The sequence below is a fragment of the Hordeum vulgare genome, chromosome 2H (assembly GCF_904849725.1).
Source record: "Hordeum vulgare subsp. vulgare chromosome 2H, MorexV3_pseudomolecules_assembly, whole genome shotgun sequence".
NCBI lineage: Eukaryota > Viridiplantae > Streptophyta > Magnoliopsida > Poales > Poaceae > Hordeum > Hordeum vulgare.
This window is the reverse complement of record NC_058519.1, coordinates 575991972-576006198: the sequence shown is the minus strand read 5'-3', so window position 1 is coordinate 576006198 and position 14227 is coordinate 575991972. Positions and strand designations below refer to the sequence as shown.

The 14227-nt window shown below is 45.9% G+C and overlaps 44 non-coding genes and 2 pseudogenes across 44 annotated transcripts; all 46 read right to left on the bottom strand.

Moving 5' to 3' along the window:
* Positions 1–64: 64 nt before the first annotated feature.
* On the bottom strand, positions 65–183 carry LOC123436984. The gene has a single exon (XR_006628189.1). It is a non-coding gene; the product is annotated as a 5S ribosomal RNA (ribosomal RNA).
* Positions 184–380: 197 nt separating this feature from the next.
* On the bottom strand, positions 381–499 carry LOC123436973. The gene has a single exon (XR_006628178.1). It is a non-coding gene; the product is annotated as a 5S ribosomal RNA (ribosomal RNA).
* Positions 500–681: 182 nt separating this feature from the next.
* On the bottom strand, positions 682–800 carry LOC123436893. The gene has a single exon (XR_006628100.1). It is a non-coding gene; the product is annotated as a 5S ribosomal RNA (ribosomal RNA).
* Positions 801–973: 173 nt separating this feature from the next.
* LOC123436960 lies at positions 974–1092 on the bottom strand. Its single transcript, XR_006628166.1, has one exon. It is a non-coding gene; the product is annotated as a 5S ribosomal RNA (ribosomal RNA).
* Positions 1093–1289: 197 nt separating this feature from the next.
* On the bottom strand, positions 1290–1408 carry LOC123436948. Its single transcript, XR_006628155.1, has one exon. It is a non-coding gene; the product is annotated as a 5S ribosomal RNA (ribosomal RNA).
* Positions 1409–1590: 182 nt separating this feature from the next.
* On the bottom strand, positions 1591–1709 carry LOC123432711. Its single transcript, XR_006624281.1, has one exon. It is a non-coding gene; the product is annotated as a 5S ribosomal RNA (ribosomal RNA).
* A 202-nt stretch (positions 1710–1911) lies between these two features.
* Positions 1912–2030, bottom strand: LOC123436801. Its single transcript, XR_006628011.1, has one exon. It is a non-coding gene; the product is annotated as a 5S ribosomal RNA (ribosomal RNA).
* A 185-nt stretch (positions 2031–2215) lies between these two features.
* Positions 2216–2334, bottom strand: LOC123436937. The gene has a single exon (XR_006628144.1). It is a non-coding gene; the product is annotated as a 5S ribosomal RNA (ribosomal RNA).
* Positions 2335–2516: 182 nt separating this feature from the next.
* On the bottom strand, positions 2517–2635 carry LOC123438430. The gene has a single exon (XR_006629572.1). It is a non-coding gene; the product is annotated as a 5S ribosomal RNA (ribosomal RNA).
* Positions 2636–2856: 221 nt separating this feature from the next.
* LOC123436401 lies at positions 2857–2975 on the bottom strand. The gene has a single exon (XR_006627627.1). It is a non-coding gene; the product is annotated as a 5S ribosomal RNA (ribosomal RNA).
* Positions 2976–3158: 183 nt separating this feature from the next.
* LOC123435087 lies at positions 3159–3277 on the bottom strand. Its single transcript, XR_006626349.1, has one exon. It is a non-coding gene; the product is annotated as a 5S ribosomal RNA (ribosomal RNA).
* Positions 3278–3477: 200 nt separating this feature from the next.
* On the bottom strand, positions 3478–3596 carry LOC123432796. Its single transcript, XR_006624365.1, has one exon. It is a non-coding gene; the product is annotated as a 5S ribosomal RNA (ribosomal RNA).
* A 179-nt stretch (positions 3597–3775) lies between these two features.
* Positions 3776–3894, bottom strand: LOC123438105. Its single transcript, XR_006629266.1, has one exon. It is a non-coding gene; the product is annotated as a 5S ribosomal RNA (ribosomal RNA).
* A 188-nt stretch (positions 3895–4082) lies between these two features.
* On the bottom strand, positions 4083–4201 carry LOC123438897. The gene has a single exon (XR_006630012.1). It is a non-coding gene; the product is annotated as a 5S ribosomal RNA (ribosomal RNA).
* A 188-nt stretch (positions 4202–4389) lies between these two features.
* LOC123431553 lies at positions 4390–4508 on the bottom strand. The gene has a single exon (XR_006623145.1). It is a non-coding gene; the product is annotated as a 5S ribosomal RNA (ribosomal RNA).
* Positions 4509–4690: 182 nt separating this feature from the next.
* Positions 4691–4809, bottom strand: LOC123437700. The gene has a single exon (XR_006628875.1). It is a non-coding gene; the product is annotated as a 5S ribosomal RNA (ribosomal RNA).
* A 197-nt stretch (positions 4810–5006) lies between these two features.
* LOC123432616 lies at positions 5007–5125 on the bottom strand. The gene has a single exon (XR_006624190.1). It is a non-coding gene; the product is annotated as a 5S ribosomal RNA (ribosomal RNA).
* A 209-nt stretch (positions 5126–5334) lies between these two features.
* LOC123436926 lies at positions 5335–5453 on the bottom strand. The gene has a single exon (XR_006628133.1). It is a non-coding gene; the product is annotated as a 5S ribosomal RNA (ribosomal RNA).
* Positions 5454–5632: 179 nt separating this feature from the next.
* On the bottom strand, positions 5633–5763 carry LOC123433352 (annotated as a pseudogene).
* A 195-nt stretch (positions 5764–5958) lies between these two features.
* Positions 5959–6077, bottom strand: LOC123432615. Its single transcript, XR_006624189.1, has one exon. It is a non-coding gene; the product is annotated as a 5S ribosomal RNA (ribosomal RNA).
* Positions 6078–6286: 209 nt separating this feature from the next.
* LOC123436914 lies at positions 6287–6405 on the bottom strand. Its single transcript, XR_006628122.1, has one exon. It is a non-coding gene; the product is annotated as a 5S ribosomal RNA (ribosomal RNA).
* Positions 6406–6586: 181 nt separating this feature from the next.
* LOC123433351 lies at positions 6587–6717 on the bottom strand (annotated as a pseudogene).
* Positions 6718–6910: 193 nt separating this feature from the next.
* Positions 6911–7029, bottom strand: LOC123436903. Its single transcript, XR_006628110.1, has one exon. It is a non-coding gene; the product is annotated as a 5S ribosomal RNA (ribosomal RNA).
* Positions 7030–7233: 204 nt separating this feature from the next.
* Positions 7234–7352, bottom strand: LOC123432598. The gene has a single exon (XR_006624172.1). It is a non-coding gene; the product is annotated as a 5S ribosomal RNA (ribosomal RNA).
* Positions 7353–7539: 187 nt separating this feature from the next.
* On the bottom strand, positions 7540–7658 carry LOC123436892. The gene has a single exon (XR_006628099.1). It is a non-coding gene; the product is annotated as a 5S ribosomal RNA (ribosomal RNA).
* Positions 7659–7861: 203 nt separating this feature from the next.
* On the bottom strand, positions 7862–7980 carry LOC123437535. Its single transcript, XR_006628709.1, has one exon. It is a non-coding gene; the product is annotated as a 5S ribosomal RNA (ribosomal RNA).
* A 199-nt stretch (positions 7981–8179) lies between these two features.
* LOC123437329 lies at positions 8180–8298 on the bottom strand. The gene has a single exon (XR_006628515.1). It is a non-coding gene; the product is annotated as a 5S ribosomal RNA (ribosomal RNA).
* Positions 8299–8483: 185 nt separating this feature from the next.
* On the bottom strand, positions 8484–8602 carry LOC123436881. The gene has a single exon (XR_006628088.1). It is a non-coding gene; the product is annotated as a 5S ribosomal RNA (ribosomal RNA).
* Positions 8603–8796: 194 nt separating this feature from the next.
* On the bottom strand, positions 8797–8915 carry LOC123437556. Its single transcript, XR_006628730.1, has one exon. It is a non-coding gene; the product is annotated as a 5S ribosomal RNA (ribosomal RNA).
* Positions 8916–9096: 181 nt separating this feature from the next.
* LOC123436870 lies at positions 9097–9215 on the bottom strand. The gene has a single exon (XR_006628077.1). It is a non-coding gene; the product is annotated as a 5S ribosomal RNA (ribosomal RNA).
* Positions 9216–9397: 182 nt separating this feature from the next.
* LOC123436061 lies at positions 9398–9516 on the bottom strand. The gene has a single exon (XR_006627298.1). It is a non-coding gene; the product is annotated as a 5S ribosomal RNA (ribosomal RNA).
* Positions 9517–9695: 179 nt separating this feature from the next.
* On the bottom strand, positions 9696–9814 carry LOC123434967. Its single transcript, XR_006626230.1, has one exon. It is a non-coding gene; the product is annotated as a 5S ribosomal RNA (ribosomal RNA).
* A 179-nt stretch (positions 9815–9993) lies between these two features.
* On the bottom strand, positions 9994–10112 carry LOC123435913. The gene has a single exon (XR_006627156.1). It is a non-coding gene; the product is annotated as a 5S ribosomal RNA (ribosomal RNA).
* A 183-nt stretch (positions 10113–10295) lies between these two features.
* Positions 10296–10414, bottom strand: LOC123436858. The gene has a single exon (XR_006628066.1). It is a non-coding gene; the product is annotated as a 5S ribosomal RNA (ribosomal RNA).
* A 179-nt stretch (positions 10415–10593) lies between these two features.
* LOC123435795 lies at positions 10594–10712 on the bottom strand. Its single transcript, XR_006627042.1, has one exon. It is a non-coding gene; the product is annotated as a 5S ribosomal RNA (ribosomal RNA).
* A 183-nt stretch (positions 10713–10895) lies between these two features.
* Positions 10896–11014, bottom strand: LOC123436845. Its single transcript, XR_006628054.1, has one exon. It is a non-coding gene; the product is annotated as a 5S ribosomal RNA (ribosomal RNA).
* A 179-nt stretch (positions 11015–11193) lies between these two features.
* On the bottom strand, positions 11194–11312 carry LOC123436833. The gene has a single exon (XR_006628043.1). It is a non-coding gene; the product is annotated as a 5S ribosomal RNA (ribosomal RNA).
* A 191-nt stretch (positions 11313–11503) lies between these two features.
* LOC123435035 lies at positions 11504–11622 on the bottom strand. The gene has a single exon (XR_006626296.1). It is a non-coding gene; the product is annotated as a 5S ribosomal RNA (ribosomal RNA).
* A 185-nt stretch (positions 11623–11807) lies between these two features.
* Positions 11808–11926, bottom strand: LOC123437285. The gene has a single exon (XR_006628474.1). It is a non-coding gene; the product is annotated as a 5S ribosomal RNA (ribosomal RNA).
* A 233-nt stretch (positions 11927–12159) lies between these two features.
* LOC123438684 lies at positions 12160–12278 on the bottom strand. Its single transcript, XR_006629812.1, has one exon. It is a non-coding gene; the product is annotated as a 5S ribosomal RNA (ribosomal RNA).
* Positions 12279–12466: 188 nt separating this feature from the next.
* On the bottom strand, positions 12467–12585 carry LOC123432089. Its single transcript, XR_006623689.1, has one exon. It is a non-coding gene; the product is annotated as a 5S ribosomal RNA (ribosomal RNA).
* Positions 12586–12827: 242 nt separating this feature from the next.
* LOC123432219 lies at positions 12828–12946 on the bottom strand. The gene has a single exon (XR_006623813.1). It is a non-coding gene; the product is annotated as a 5S ribosomal RNA (ribosomal RNA).
* A 182-nt stretch (positions 12947–13128) lies between these two features.
* Positions 13129–13247, bottom strand: LOC123436912. The gene has a single exon (XR_006628119.1). It is a non-coding gene; the product is annotated as a 5S ribosomal RNA (ribosomal RNA).
* A 190-nt stretch (positions 13248–13437) lies between these two features.
* Positions 13438–13556, bottom strand: LOC123436139. The gene has a single exon (XR_006627373.1). It is a non-coding gene; the product is annotated as a 5S ribosomal RNA (ribosomal RNA).
* Positions 13557–13753: 197 nt separating this feature from the next.
* LOC123436911 lies at positions 13754–13872 on the bottom strand. The gene has a single exon (XR_006628118.1). It is a non-coding gene; the product is annotated as a 5S ribosomal RNA (ribosomal RNA).
* A 182-nt stretch (positions 13873–14054) lies between these two features.
* LOC123436822 lies at positions 14055–14173 on the bottom strand. Its single transcript, XR_006628032.1, has one exon. It is a non-coding gene; the product is annotated as a 5S ribosomal RNA (ribosomal RNA).
* Positions 14174–14227: the final 54 nt, after the last annotated feature.

Sequence of the window (14227 nt, the reverse complement as noted above, 5' to 3'; positions counted from 1 at the left end):
AGGTCATATAGATCACGGTCCCGCGTCATCCTTGTCACGTGGCGCAAAAATATATTTAAAAAGGGGAATGCAACACGAGGACTTCCCAGGAGGTCACCCATCCTAGTACTACTCTCGCCCAAGCACGCTTAACTTCGGAGTTCTGATGGGATCCGGTGCTTTAGTGCTGGTATGATCGCATCCAACATTCAACTATCTATTTGTTCCTTATGATTGCCCCTACTACTACTACTACTACTACTACTACTACTACTAGTCGTTGGGTGTCAAGCGCGGTGGGAAAAGTCACACAGTAATCGTCAAAAATAAGAAAATGAGGTCATATAGATCACGCTCCCGCGTCATCCTTGTCACGTGGCGCAAAAATATATTTAAAAAGGGGAATGCAACACGAGGACTTCCCAGGAGGTCACCCATCCTAGTACTACTCTCGCCCAAGCACGCTTAACTTCGGAGTTCTGATGGGATCCGGTGCTTTAGTGCTGGTATGATCGCATCCGACATGCAACTATCTATTTGTTCCTTATGCTTGCCCCTACTACTACTACTACTACTAGTCGTTGGGTGTCAAGCGCGGTGGGAAAAGTCACACAGTAATCGTCAAAAATAAGAAAATGAGGTCATATAGATCACGCTCCCGCGTCATCCTTGTCACGTGGCGCAAAAATATATTTAAAAAGGGGAATGCAACACGAGGACTTCCCAGGAGGTCAGCCATCCTAGTACTACTCTCGCCCAAGCACGCTTAACTTCGGAGTTCTGATGGGATCCGGTGCTTTAGTGCTGGTATGATCGCATCCGACATGCAACTATCTATTTGTTCCTTATGCTTGCCCCTACTACTACTAGTCGTTGGGTGTCAAGCGCGGTGGGAAAAGTCACACAGTAATCGTCAAAAATAAGAAAATGAGGTCATATAGATCACGGTCCCGCGTCATCCTTGTCACGTGGCGCAAAAATATATTTAAAAAGGGGAATGCAACACGAGGACTTCCCAGGAGGTCACCCATCCTAGTACTACTCTCGCCCAAGCACGCTTAACTTCGGAGTTCTGATGGGATCCGGTGCTTTAGTGCTGGTATGATCGCATCCAACATTCAACTATCTATTTGTTCCTTATGATTGCCCCTACTACTACTACTACTACTACTACTACTACTACTAGTCGTTGGGTGTCAAGCGCGGTGGGAAAAGTCACACAGTAATCGTCAAAAATAAGAAAATGAGGTCATATAGATCACGCTCCCGCGTCATCCTTGTCACGTGGCGCAAAAATATATTTAAAAAGGGGAATGCAACACGAGGACTTCCCAGGAGGTCACCCATCCTAGTACTACTCTCGCCCAAGCACGCTTAACTTCGGAGTTCTGATGGGATCCGGTGCTTTAGTGCTGGTATGATCGCATCCGACATGCAACTATCTATTTGTTCCTTATGCTTGCCCCTACTACTACTACTACTACTAGTCGTTGGGTGTCAAGCGCGGTGGGAAAACTCACACAGTAATCGTCAAAAATAAGAAAATGAGGTCATATAGATCACGCTCCCGCGTCATCCTTGTCACGTGGCGCAAAAATATATTTAAAAAGGGGAATGCAACACGAGGACTTCCCAGGAGGTCACCCATCCTAGTACTACTCTCGCCCAAGCACGCTTAACTTCGGAGTTCTCATAGGATCGGGTGCTTTAGTGCTGGTATGATCGCATCCGACATGCAACTATCTATTTGTTCCTTATGCTTGCCCCTACTACTACTACTACTACTACTACTACTACTACTACTAGTCGTTGGGTGTCAAGCGCGGTGGGAAAAGTCACACAGTAATCGTCAAAAATAAGAAAATGAGGTCATATAGATCACGCTCCCGCGTCATCCTTGTCACGTGGCGCAAAAATATATTTAAAAAGAGGAAAATGCAACACGAGGACTTCCCAGAAGGTCACCCATCCTAGTACTACTCTCGCCCAAGCACGCTTAACTTCGGAGTTCTGATGGGATCCGGTGCTTTAGTGCTGGTATGATCGCATCCGACATGCAACTATCTATTTGTTCCTTATGCTTGCCCCTACTACTACTACTACTACTACTAGTCGTTGGGTGTCAAGCGCGGTGGGAAAAGTCACACAGTAATCGTCAAAAATAAGAAAATGAGGTCATATAGATCACGCTCCCGCGTCATCCTTGTCACGTGGCGCAAAAATATATTTAAAAAGGGGAATGCAACACGAGGACTTCCCAGGAGGTCACCCATCCTAGTACTACTCTCGCCCAAGCACGCTTAACTTCGGAGTTCTGATGGGATCCGGTGCTTTAGTGCTGGTATGATCGCATCCGACATGCAACTATCTATTTGTTCCTTATGCTTGCCCCTACTACTACTACTACTACTAGTCGTTGGGTGTCAAGCGCGGTGGGAAAAGTCACACAGTAATCGTCAAAAATAAGAAAATGAGGTCATATAGATCACGCTCCCGCGTCATCCTTGTCACGTGGCGCAAAAATATATTTAAAAAGGGGAATGCAACACGAGGACTTCCCAGGAGGTCACCCATCGTAGTACTACTATCGCCCAAGCACGCTTAACTTCGGAGTTCTGATGGGATCCGGTGCTTTAGTGCTGGTATGATCGCATCCGACATGCAACTATCTATTTGTTCCTTATGCTTGCCCCTACTACTACTACTACTACTACTACTACTACTACTACTACTACTACTACTACTACTACTAGTCGTTGGGTGTCAAGCGCGATGGGAAAAGTCACACAGTAATCGTCAAAAATAAGAAAATGAGGTCATATAGATCACGCTCCCGCGTCATCCTTGTCACGTGGCGCAAAAATATATTTAAAAAGGGGAATGCAACACGAGGACTTCCCAGGAGGTCACCCATCCTAGTACTACTCTCGCCCAAGCACGCTTAACTTCGGAGTTCTGATGGGATCCGATGCTTTAGTGCTGGTATGATCGCATCCGAGATGCAACTATCTATTTGTTCCTTATGCTTGCCCCTACTACTACTACTACTACTAGTCGCTGGGTGTCAAGCGCGGTGGGAAAAGTCACACAGTAATCGTTAAAAATAAAAAAAATGAGGTCATATAGATCACGCTCCCGCGTCATCCTTGTCACGTGACGCAAAAATATATTTAAAAAGGGGAATGCAACACGAGGACTTCCCAGAAGGTCACCCATCCTAGTACTACTCTCGCCCAAGCACGCTTAACTTCGGAGTTCTGATGGGATCCGGTGCTTTAGTGCTGGTATGATCGCATCCGACATGCAACTATCTATTTGTTCCTTATGCTTGCCCCTACTACTACTACTACTACTACTACTACTACTACTACTAGTCGTTGGGTGTCAAGCGCGGTGGGAAAAGTCACACAGTAATCGTCAAAAATAAGAAAATGAGGTCATATAGATCACGGTCCCGCGTCATCCTTGTCACGTGGCGCAAAAATATATTTAAAAAGGGGAATGCAACACGAGGACTTCACAGGAGGTCACCCATCCTAGTACTACTCTCGCCAAAGCACGCTTAACTTCGGAGTTCTGATGGGATCCGGTGCTTTAGTGTTGGTATGATCGCATCCGACATGCAACTATCTATTTGTTCCTTATGCTTGCCCCTACTACTACTACTACTAGTCATTGGGTGTCAAGCGCGGTGGGAAAAGTCACACTATAATCGTCAAAAATAAGAAAATGAGGTCATATAGATCACGGTCCCGCGTCATCCTTGTCACGTGGCGCAAAAATATATTTAAAAAGAGGAATGCAACACGAGGACTTCCCAGAAGGTCACCCATCCTAGTACTACTCTCGCCCAAGCACGCTTAACTTCGGAGTTCTGATGGGATCAGGTGCTTTAGTGCTGGTATGATCGCATCCGACATGCAACTATCTATTTGTTCCTTATGCTTGCCCCTACTACTACTACTACTACTACTACTAGTCGTTGGGTGTCAAGCGCGGTGGGAAAAGTCACACAATAATCGTCAAAAATAAGAAAATGAGGTCATATAGATCACGCTCCCGCGTCATCCTTGTCACGTGGCGCAAAAATATATTTAAAAAGGGGAATGCAACACGAGGACATCACAGGAGGTCACCCATCCTAGTACTACTCTCGCCCAAGCACGCTTAACTTCGGAGTTCTGATGGGATCCGGTGCTTTAGTGCTGGTATGATCGCATCCGACATGCAACTATCTATTTGTTCCTTATGCTTGCCCCTACTACTACTACTACTACTACTACTAGTCGTTGGGTGTCAAGCGCGGTGGGAAAAGTCACACAGTAATCGTCAAAAATAAGAAAATGAGGTCATATAGATCACGGTCCCGCGTCATCCTTGTCACGTGGCGCAAAAATATATTTAAAAAGGGGAATGCAACACGAGGACTTCACAGGAGGTCACCCATCCTAGTACTACTCTCGCCAAAGCACGCTTAACTTCGGAGTTCTGATGGGATCCGGTGCTTTAGTGCTGGTATGATCGCATCCGACCTTCAACTATCTATTTGTTCCTTATGCTTGCCCCTACTACTACTACTACTACTAGTCGTTGGGTGTCAAGCGCGGTGGGAAAAGTCACACTATAATCGTCAAAAATAAGAAAATGAGGTCATATAGATCACGGTCCCGCGTCATCCTTGTCACGTGGCGCAAAAATATATTTAAAAAGGGGAATGCAACACGAGGACTTCCCAGGAGGTCACCCATCCTAGTACTACTCTCGCCCAAGCACGCTTAACTTCGGAGTTCTGATGGGATCCGGTGCTTTAGTGCTGCTATGATCGCATCCGACATGCAATTATCTATTTGTTCCTTATGCTTGCCCCTACTACTACTACTACTACTACTACTACTACTACTAGTCGTTCGGTGTCAAGCGCGGTGGGAAAAGTCACACAATAATCGTCAAAAATAAGAAAATGAGGTCATATAGATCACGCTCCCGCGTCATCCTTGTCACGTGGCGCAAAAATATATTTAAAAAGGGGAATGCAACACGAGGACATCACAAGAGGTCACCCATCCTAGTACTACTCTCGCCCAAGCACGCTTAACTTCGGAGTTCTGATGGGATCCGATGCTTTAGTGCTGGTATGATCGCATCCGACATGCAACTATCTATTTGTTCCTTATGCTTGCCCCTACTACTACTACTACTACTACTACTACTACTACTACTACTACTACTAGTCGTTGGGTGTCAAGCGCGGTGGGAAAAGTCACACAGTAATCGTCAAAAATAAGAAAATGAGGTCATATAGATCACGGTCCCGCGTCATCCTTGTCACGTGGCGCAAAAATATATTTAAAAAGGGGAATGCAACACGAGGACTTCCCAGGAGGTCACCCATCCTAGTACTACTCTCGCCCAAGCACGCTTAACTTCGGAGTTCTGATGGGATCCGGTGCTTTAGTGCTGGTATGATCGCATCCGACATGCAACTATCTATTTGTTCCTTATGCTTGCCCCTACTACTACTACTACTAGTCGTTGGGTGTCAAGCGCGGTGGGAAAAGTCACACAGTAATCGTCAAAAATAAGAAAATGAGGTCATATAGATCACGCTCCCGCGTCATCCTTGTCACGTGGCGCAAAAATATATTTAAAAAGGGGAATGCAACACGAGGACTTCCGAGGAGGTCACCCATCCTAGTACCCATCCTAGTACTACTCTCGGCCAAGCACGCTTAACTTCGGAGTTCTGATGGGATCCGGTGCTTTAGTGCTGGTATGATCGCATCCGACATGCAATTATCTATTTGTTCCTTATGCTTGCCCCCTACTACTACTACTACTACTACTACTACTACTAGTCGTTCGGTGTCAAGCGCGGTGGGAAAAGTCACACAATAATCGTCAAAAATAAGAAAATGAGGTCATATAGATCACGCTCCCGCGTCATCCTTGTCACGTGGCGCAAAAATATATTTAAAAAGGGGAATGCAACACGAGGACATCACAAGAGGTCACCCATCCTAGTACTACTCTCGCCCAAGCACGCTTAACTTCGGAGTTCTGATGGGATCCGATGCTTTAGTGCTGGTATGATCGCATCCGACATGCAACTATCTATTTGTTCCTTATGCTTGCCCCTACTACTACTACTACTACTACTACTACTACTACTACTACTACTACTAGTCGTTGGGTGTCAAGCGCGGTGGGAAAAGTCACACAGTAATCGTCAAAAATAAGAAAATGAGGTCATATAGATCACGTTCCCGCGTCATCCTTGTCACGTGGCGCAAAAATATATTTAAAAAGGGGAATGCAACACGAGGACTTCCCAGGAGGTCACCCATCCTAGTACTACTCTCGCCCAAGCACGCTTAACTTCGGAGTTCTGATGGGATCCGGTGCTTTAGTGCTGGTATGATCGCATCCGACATGCAACTATCTATTTGTTCCTTATGCTTGCCCTACTACTACTACTACTACTAGTCGTTGGGTGTCAAGCGCGGTGGGAAAAGTCACACAGTAATCGTCAAAAATAAGAAAATGAGGTCATATAGATCACGCTCCCGCGTCATCCTTGTCACGTGGCGCAAAAATATATTTAAAAAGGGGAATGCAACACGAGGACTTCCGAGGAGGTCACCCATCCTAGTACCCATCCTAGTACTACTCTCGGCCAAGCACGCTTAACTTCGGAGTTCTGATGGGATCCGGTGCTTTAGTGCTGGTATGATCGCATCCGACATGCAACTATCTATTTGTTCCTTATGCTTGCCCTACTACTACTACTACTACTACTACTACTACTAGTCGTTGGGTGTCAAGCGCGGTGGGAAAAGTCACACAGTAATCGTCAAAAATAAGAAAATGAGGTCATATAGATCACGCTCCCGCGTCATCCTTGTCACGTGGCGCAAAAATATATTTAAAAAGGGGAATGCAACACGAGGACTTCCCAGGAGGTCACCCATCCTAGTACTACTCTCGCCCAAGCACGCTTAACTTCGGAGTTCTGATGGGATCCGGTGCTTTAGTGCTGGTATGATCGCATCCGACATGCAACTATCTATTTGTTCCTTATGCTTGCCTACTACTACTACTACTACTACTACTACTACTACTACTACTACTAGTCGTTGGGTGTCAAGCTCGGTGGGAAAAGTCACACAGTAATCATCAAAAATAAGAAAATGAGGTCATATAGATCACGTTCCCGCGTCATCCTTGTCACGTGGCGCAAAAATATATTTAAAAAGGGGAATGCAACACGAGGACTTCCCAGGAGGTCACCCATCCTAGTACTACTCTCGCCCAAGCACGCTTAACTTCGGAGTTCTAATGGGATGCGATGCTTTAGTGCTGGTATGATCGCATCCGACATGCAACTATCTATTTGTTCCTTATGCTTGCCCCTACTACTACTACTACTACTAGTACTAGTCGTTGGGTGTCAAGCGCGGTGGGAAAGTCACACAGTAATCGTCAAAAATAAGATAATGAGGTCATATAGATCACGGTCCCGCGTCATCCTTGTCACGTGGCGCAAAAATATATTTAAAAAGGGGAATGCAACACGAGGACTTCCCAGGAGGTCACCCATCCTAGTACTACTCTCGCCCAAGCACGCTTAACTTCGGAGTTCTGATGGGATCCGGTGCTTTAGTGCTGGTATGATCGCATCCGACATGCAACTATCTATTTGTTCCTTATGCTTGCCCCTATTACTACTACTACTACTACTACTACTACTACTACTACTAGTCGTTGGGTGTCAAGCGCGGTGGGAAAAGTCACACAGTAATCGTCAAAAATAAAAAAATGAGGTCATATAGATCACGGTCCCGCGTCATCCTTGTCACGTGGCGCAAAAATATATTTAAAAAGGGGAATGCAACATGAGGACTTCCCAGGAGGTCACCCATCCTAGTACTACTCTCGCCCAAGCACGCTTAACTTCGGAGTTCTGATGGGATCCGGTGCTTTAGTGCTGGTATGATCGCATCCGACATGCAACTATCTATTTGTTCCTTATGTTGCCCCTACTACTACTACTACTACTACTACTACTACTACTACTAGTCGTTGGGTGTCAAGCGCGGTGGGAAAAGTCACACAGTAATCATCAAAAATAAGAAAATGAGGTCATATAGACCACGTTCCCGCGTCATCCTTGTCACGTGGCGCAAAAATATATTTAAAAAGGGGAATGCAACACGAGGACTTCCCAGGAGGTCACCCATCCTAGTAATACTCTCGCCCAAGCACGCTTAACTTCGGAGTTCTGATGGGATCCGGTGCTTTAGTGCTGGTATGATCGCATCCGACATGCAACTATCTATTTGTTCCTTATGCTTGCCCCTACTACTACTACTACTAGTACTAGTCGTTGGGTGTCAAGCGCGGTGGGAAAAGTCACACAGTAATCGTCAAAAATAAGAAAATGAGGTCATATAGATCACGGTCCCGCGTCATCCTTGTCACGTGGCGCAAAAATATATTTAAAAAGGGGAATGCAACACGAGGACTTCCCAGGAGGTCACCCATCCTAGTACTACTCTCGCCCAAGCACGCTTAACTTCGGAGTTCTGATGGGATCCGGTGCTTTAGTGCTGGTATGATCGCATCCGACATGCAACTATCTATTTGTTCCTTATGCTTGCCCCTACTATTACTACTACTACTACTACTACTACTAGTCGTTGGGTGTCAAGCGCGGTGGGAAAAGTCACACAGTAATCGTCAAAAATAAGAAAATGAGGTCATATAGATCACGCTCCCGCGTCATCCTTGTCACGTGGCGCAAAAATATATTTAAATAGGGGAATGCAACACGAGGACTTCCCAAGAGGTCACCCATCCTAGTACTACTCTCGCCCAAGCACGCTTAACTTCGGAGTTCTGATGGGATCCGGTGCTTTAGTGCTGGTATGATCGCATTCGACATGCAACTATCTATTTGTTCCTTATGCTTGCCCTACTACTACTACTACTACTAGTCGTTGGGTGTCAAGCGCGGTGGGAAAAGTCATACAGTAATCGTCAAAAATAAGAAAATGAGGTCATATAGATCACGGTCCCGCGTCATCCTTGTCACGTGGCGCAAAAATATATTTAAAAAGGGGAATGCAACACGAGGACTTCCCAGGAGGTCACCCATCCTAGTACTACTCTCGCCCAAGCACGCTTAACTTCGGAGTTCTGATGGGATCCGGTGCTTTAGTGCTGGTATGATCGCATCCGACATGCAATTATCTATTTGTTCCTTATGCTTGCCCCTACTACTACTACTACTACTAGTCGTTGGGTGTCAAGCGCGGTGGGAAAAGTCACACAGTAATCGTCAAAAATAAGAAAATGAGGTCATATAGATCACGTTCCCGCGTCATCCTTGTCACGTGGCGCAAAAATATATTTAAAAAGGGGAATGCAACACGAGGACTTCCCAGGAGGTCACCCATCCTAGTACTACTCTCGCCCAAGCACGCTTAACTTTGGAGTTCTGATGGGATCCGGTGCTTTAGTGCTGGTATGATCGCATCCGACATGCAACTATCTATTTGTTCCTTATGCTTGCCCCTACTACTACTAGTAGTAGTCGTTGGGTGTCAAGCGCGGTGGGAAAAGTCACACAGTAATCGTCAAAAATAAGAAAATGAGGTCATATAAATCACGGTCCCGCGTCATCCTTGTCACGTGGCGCAAAAATATATTTAAAAAGGGGAATGCAACACGAGGACTTCCCAAGAGGTCACCCATCCTAGTACTACTCTCGCCCAAGCACGCTTAACTTCGGAGTTCTGATGGGATCCGGTGCTTTAGTGCTGGTATGATCGCATCCGACATGCAACTATCTATTTGTTCCTTATGCTTGCCCCTACTACTACTACTACTAGTCGTTGGGTGTCAAGCGCGGTGGGAAAAGTCACACAGTAATCGTCAAAAATAAGAAAATGAGGTCATATAGATCACGCTCCCGCGTCATCCTTGTCACGTGGCGCAAAAATATATTTAAAAAGGGGAATGCAACACGAGGACTTCCCAGGAGGTCACCCATCCTAGTACTACTCTCGCCCAAGCACGCTTAACTTCGGAGTTCTGATGGGATCCGGTGCTTTAGTGCTGGTATGATCGCATTCGACATGCAACTATCTATTTGTTCCTTATGCTTGCCCTACTACTACTACTACTACTACTAGTCGTTGGGTGTCAAGCGCGGTGGGAAAAGTCATACAGTAATCGTCAAAAATAGAAAATGAGGTCATATAGATCACGGTCCCGCGTCATCCTTGTCACGTGGCGCAAAAATATATTTAAAAAGGGGAATGCAACACGAGGACTTCCCAGGAGGTCACCCATCCTAGTACTACTCTCGCCCAAGCACGCTTAACTTCGGAGTTCTGATGGGATCCGGTGCTTTAGTGCTGGTATGATCGCATCCGACATGCAACTATCTATTTGTTCCTTATGCTTGCCCCTACTACTACTACTACTAGTCGTTGGGTGTCAAGCGCGGTGGGAAAAGTCACACAGTAATCGTCAAAAATAAGAAAATGAGGTCATATAGATCACGCTCCCGCGTCATCCTTGTCACGTGGCGCAAAAATATATTTAAAAAGGGGAATGCAACACGAGGACTTCCCAGGAGGTCACCCATCCTAGTACTACTCTCGCCCAAGCACGCTTAACTTCGGAGTTCTGATGGGATCCGGTGCTTTAGTGCTGGTATGATCGCATTCGACATGCAACTATCTATTTGTTCCTTATGCTTGCCCTACTACTACTACTACTACTACTAGTCGTTGGGTGTCAAGCGCGGTGGGAAAAGTCATACAGTAATCGTCAAAAATAGAAAATGAGGTCATATAGATCACGGTCCCGCGTCATCCTTGTCACGTGGCGCAAAAATATATTTAAAAAGGGGAATGCAACACGAGGACTTCCCAGGAGGTCACCCATCCTAGTACTACTCTCGCCCAAGCACGCTTAACTTCGGAGTTCTGATGGGATCCGGTGCTTTAGTGCTGGTATGATCGCATCCGACATGCAACTATCTATTTGTTCCTTATGCTTGCCCCTACTACTACTACTACTAGTCGTTGGGTGTCAAGCGCGGTGGGAAAAGTCACACAGTAATCGTCAAAAATAAGAAAATGAGGTCATATAGATCACGCTCCCGCGTCATCCTTGTCACGTGGCGCAAAAATATATTTAAAAAGGGGAATGCAACACGAGGACTTCCCAGGAGGTCACCCATCCTAGTACTACTCTCGCCCAAGCACGCTTAACTTCGGAGTTCTGATGGGATCCGGTGCTTTAGTGCTGGTATGATCGCATCCGACATGCAACTATCTATTTGTTCCTTATGCTTGCCCCTACTACTACTACTACTACTACTACTACTAGTCGTTGGGTGTCAAGCGCGGTGGGAAAAGTCACACAGTAATCGTCAAAAATAAGAAAATGAGGTCATATAGATCACGCTCCCGCGTCATCCTTGTCACGTGGCGCAAAAATATATTTAAAAAGGGGAATGCAACACGAGGACTTCCCAGGAGGTCACCCATCCTAGTACTACTCTCGCCCAAGCACGCTTAACTTCGGAGTTCTAATGGGATCCGGTGCTTTAGTGCTGGTATGATCGCATCCGACATGCAACTATCTATTTGTTCCTTATGCTTGCCCCTACTACTACTACTACTACTACTAGTCGTTGGGTGTCAAGCGCGGTGGGAAAAGTCACACAGTAATCGTCAAAAATAAGAAAATGAGGTCATATAGATCACGCTCCCGCGTCATCCTTGTCACGTGGCGCAAAAATATATTTAAAAAGGGGAATGCAACACGAGGACTTCCCAGGAGGTCACCCATCCTAGTACTACTCTCGCCCAAGCAAGCTTAACTTCGGAGTTCTGATGGGATCCGGTGCTTTAGTGCTGGTATGATCGCATCCGACATGCAACAATCTATTTGTTCCTTATGCTTGCCCCTACTAGTACTACCAGTACTACTACTACTACTACTACTACTACTACTACTACTACTACTACTACTACTACTAGTCGTTGGGTGTCAAGCGCGGAGGGAAAAGTCACACAGTAATCGTCAAAAATAAGAAAATGAGGTCATATAGATCACGCTCCCGCGTCATCCTTGTCACGTGGCGCAAAAATATATTTAAAAAGGGGAATGCAACACAAGGACTTCCCAGGAGGTCACCCATCCTAGTACTACTCTCACCCAAGCACGCTTAACTTCGGAGTTCTGATGGGATCCAGTGCTTTAGTGCTGGTATGATCGCATCCGACATGCAACTATCTATTTGTTCCTTATGCTTGCCCCTACTACTACTACTACTACTACTACTAGTCGTTGGGTGTCAAGCGCGGTGGGAAAAGTCACACAGTAATCGTCAAAAATAAGAAAATGAGGTCATATAGATCACGCTCCCGCGTCATCCTTGTCACGTGGCGCAAAAATATATTTAAAAAGGGGAATGCAACACGAGGACTTCCCAGGAGGTCACCCATCCTAGTACTACTCTCGCCCAAGAACGCTGAACTTCGGAGTTCTGATGGGATCCGGTGCTTTAGTGCTGGTATGATCGCATCCGACATGCAACTATCTATTTGTTCCTTATGCTTGCCCCTACTACTACTACTACTACTACTACTACTACTACTACTACTACTACTACTACTACTACTACTACTACTACTACTACTACTAGTCGTTGGGTGTCAAGCTTGGTGGGAAATGTCACACAGTAATCGTCAAAAATAAGAAAATGAGGTCATATAGATCACGGTCCCGCGTCATCCTTGTCACGTGGCGCAAAAATATATTTAAAAAGGGGAATGCACCACGAGGACTTCCCAGGAGGTCACCCATCCTAGTACTACTGTCGCCCAAGCACGCTTAACTTCGGAGTTCTGATGGGATCCGGTGCTTTAGTGCTGGTATGATCGCATCCGACATGCAACTATCTATTTGTTCCTTATGCTTGCCCCTACTACTACTACTACTACTAGTCGTTGGGTGTCAAGCACGGTGGGAAAAGTCACACAGTAATCGTCAAAAATAAGAAAATGAGGTCATATAGATCACGCTCCCGCATTATCCTTGTCACGTGGCGCAAAAATATATTTAAAAAGGGGAATGCAACACAAGGACTTCCCAGGAGGTCACCCATCCTAGTACTACTCTCGCCCAAGCACGCTTAACTTCGGAGTTCTGATGGGATCCAGTGCTTTAGTGCTGGTATGATCGCATCCGACATGCAACTATCTATTTGTACTTATGCTTGCCCCTACTACTACTACTACTACTACTACTACTAGTCGTTGGGTGTCAAGCGCGGTGGGAAAAGTCACACAGTAATCGTCAAAAATAAGAAAATGAGGTCATATAGATCACGCTCCCGCGTCATCCTTGTCACGTGGCGCAAAAATATATTTAAAAAGGGGATTGCAACACGAGGACTTCCCAGGAGGTCACCCATCCTAGTACTACTCTCGCCCAAGCACGCTTAACTTCGGAGTTCTGATGGGATCCGGTGCTTTAGTGCTGGTATGATCGCATCCGACATGCAACTATCTATTTGTTCCTTATGCTTGCCCCTACTACTACTACTACTACTACTACTACTACTACTAGTCGTTGGGTGTCAAGCGCGGTGGGAAAAGTCACACAGTAATCGTCAAAAATAAGAAAATGAGGTCATATAGATCACGCTCCCGCGTCATCCTTGTCACGTGGCGCAAAAATATATTTAAAAAGGGGAATGCAACACAAGGACTTCCCAGGAGGTCACCCATCCTAGTACTACTCTCGCCCAAGCACGCTTAACTTCGGAGTTCTGATGGGATCCAGTGCTTTAGTGCTGGTATGATCGCATCCGACATGCAACTATCTATTTGTTCCTTATGCTTGCCCCTACTACTACTACTACTACTAGTCGTTGGGTGTCAAGCGCGGTGGGAAAAGTCACACAGTAATCGTCAAAAATAAGAAAATGAGGTCATATAGATCACAGTCCCGCGTCATCCTTGTCACGTGGCGCAAAAATATATTTAAAAAGGGGAATGCAACACGAGGACTTCCCAGGAGGTCACCCATCCTAGTACTACTCTCGCCCAAGCACGCTTAACTTCGGAGTTCTGATGGGATCCGGTGCTTTAGTGCTGGTATGATCGCATCCGACATGCAACTATCTATTTGTTCCTTATGCTTGCCCCTACTACTACTACTACTA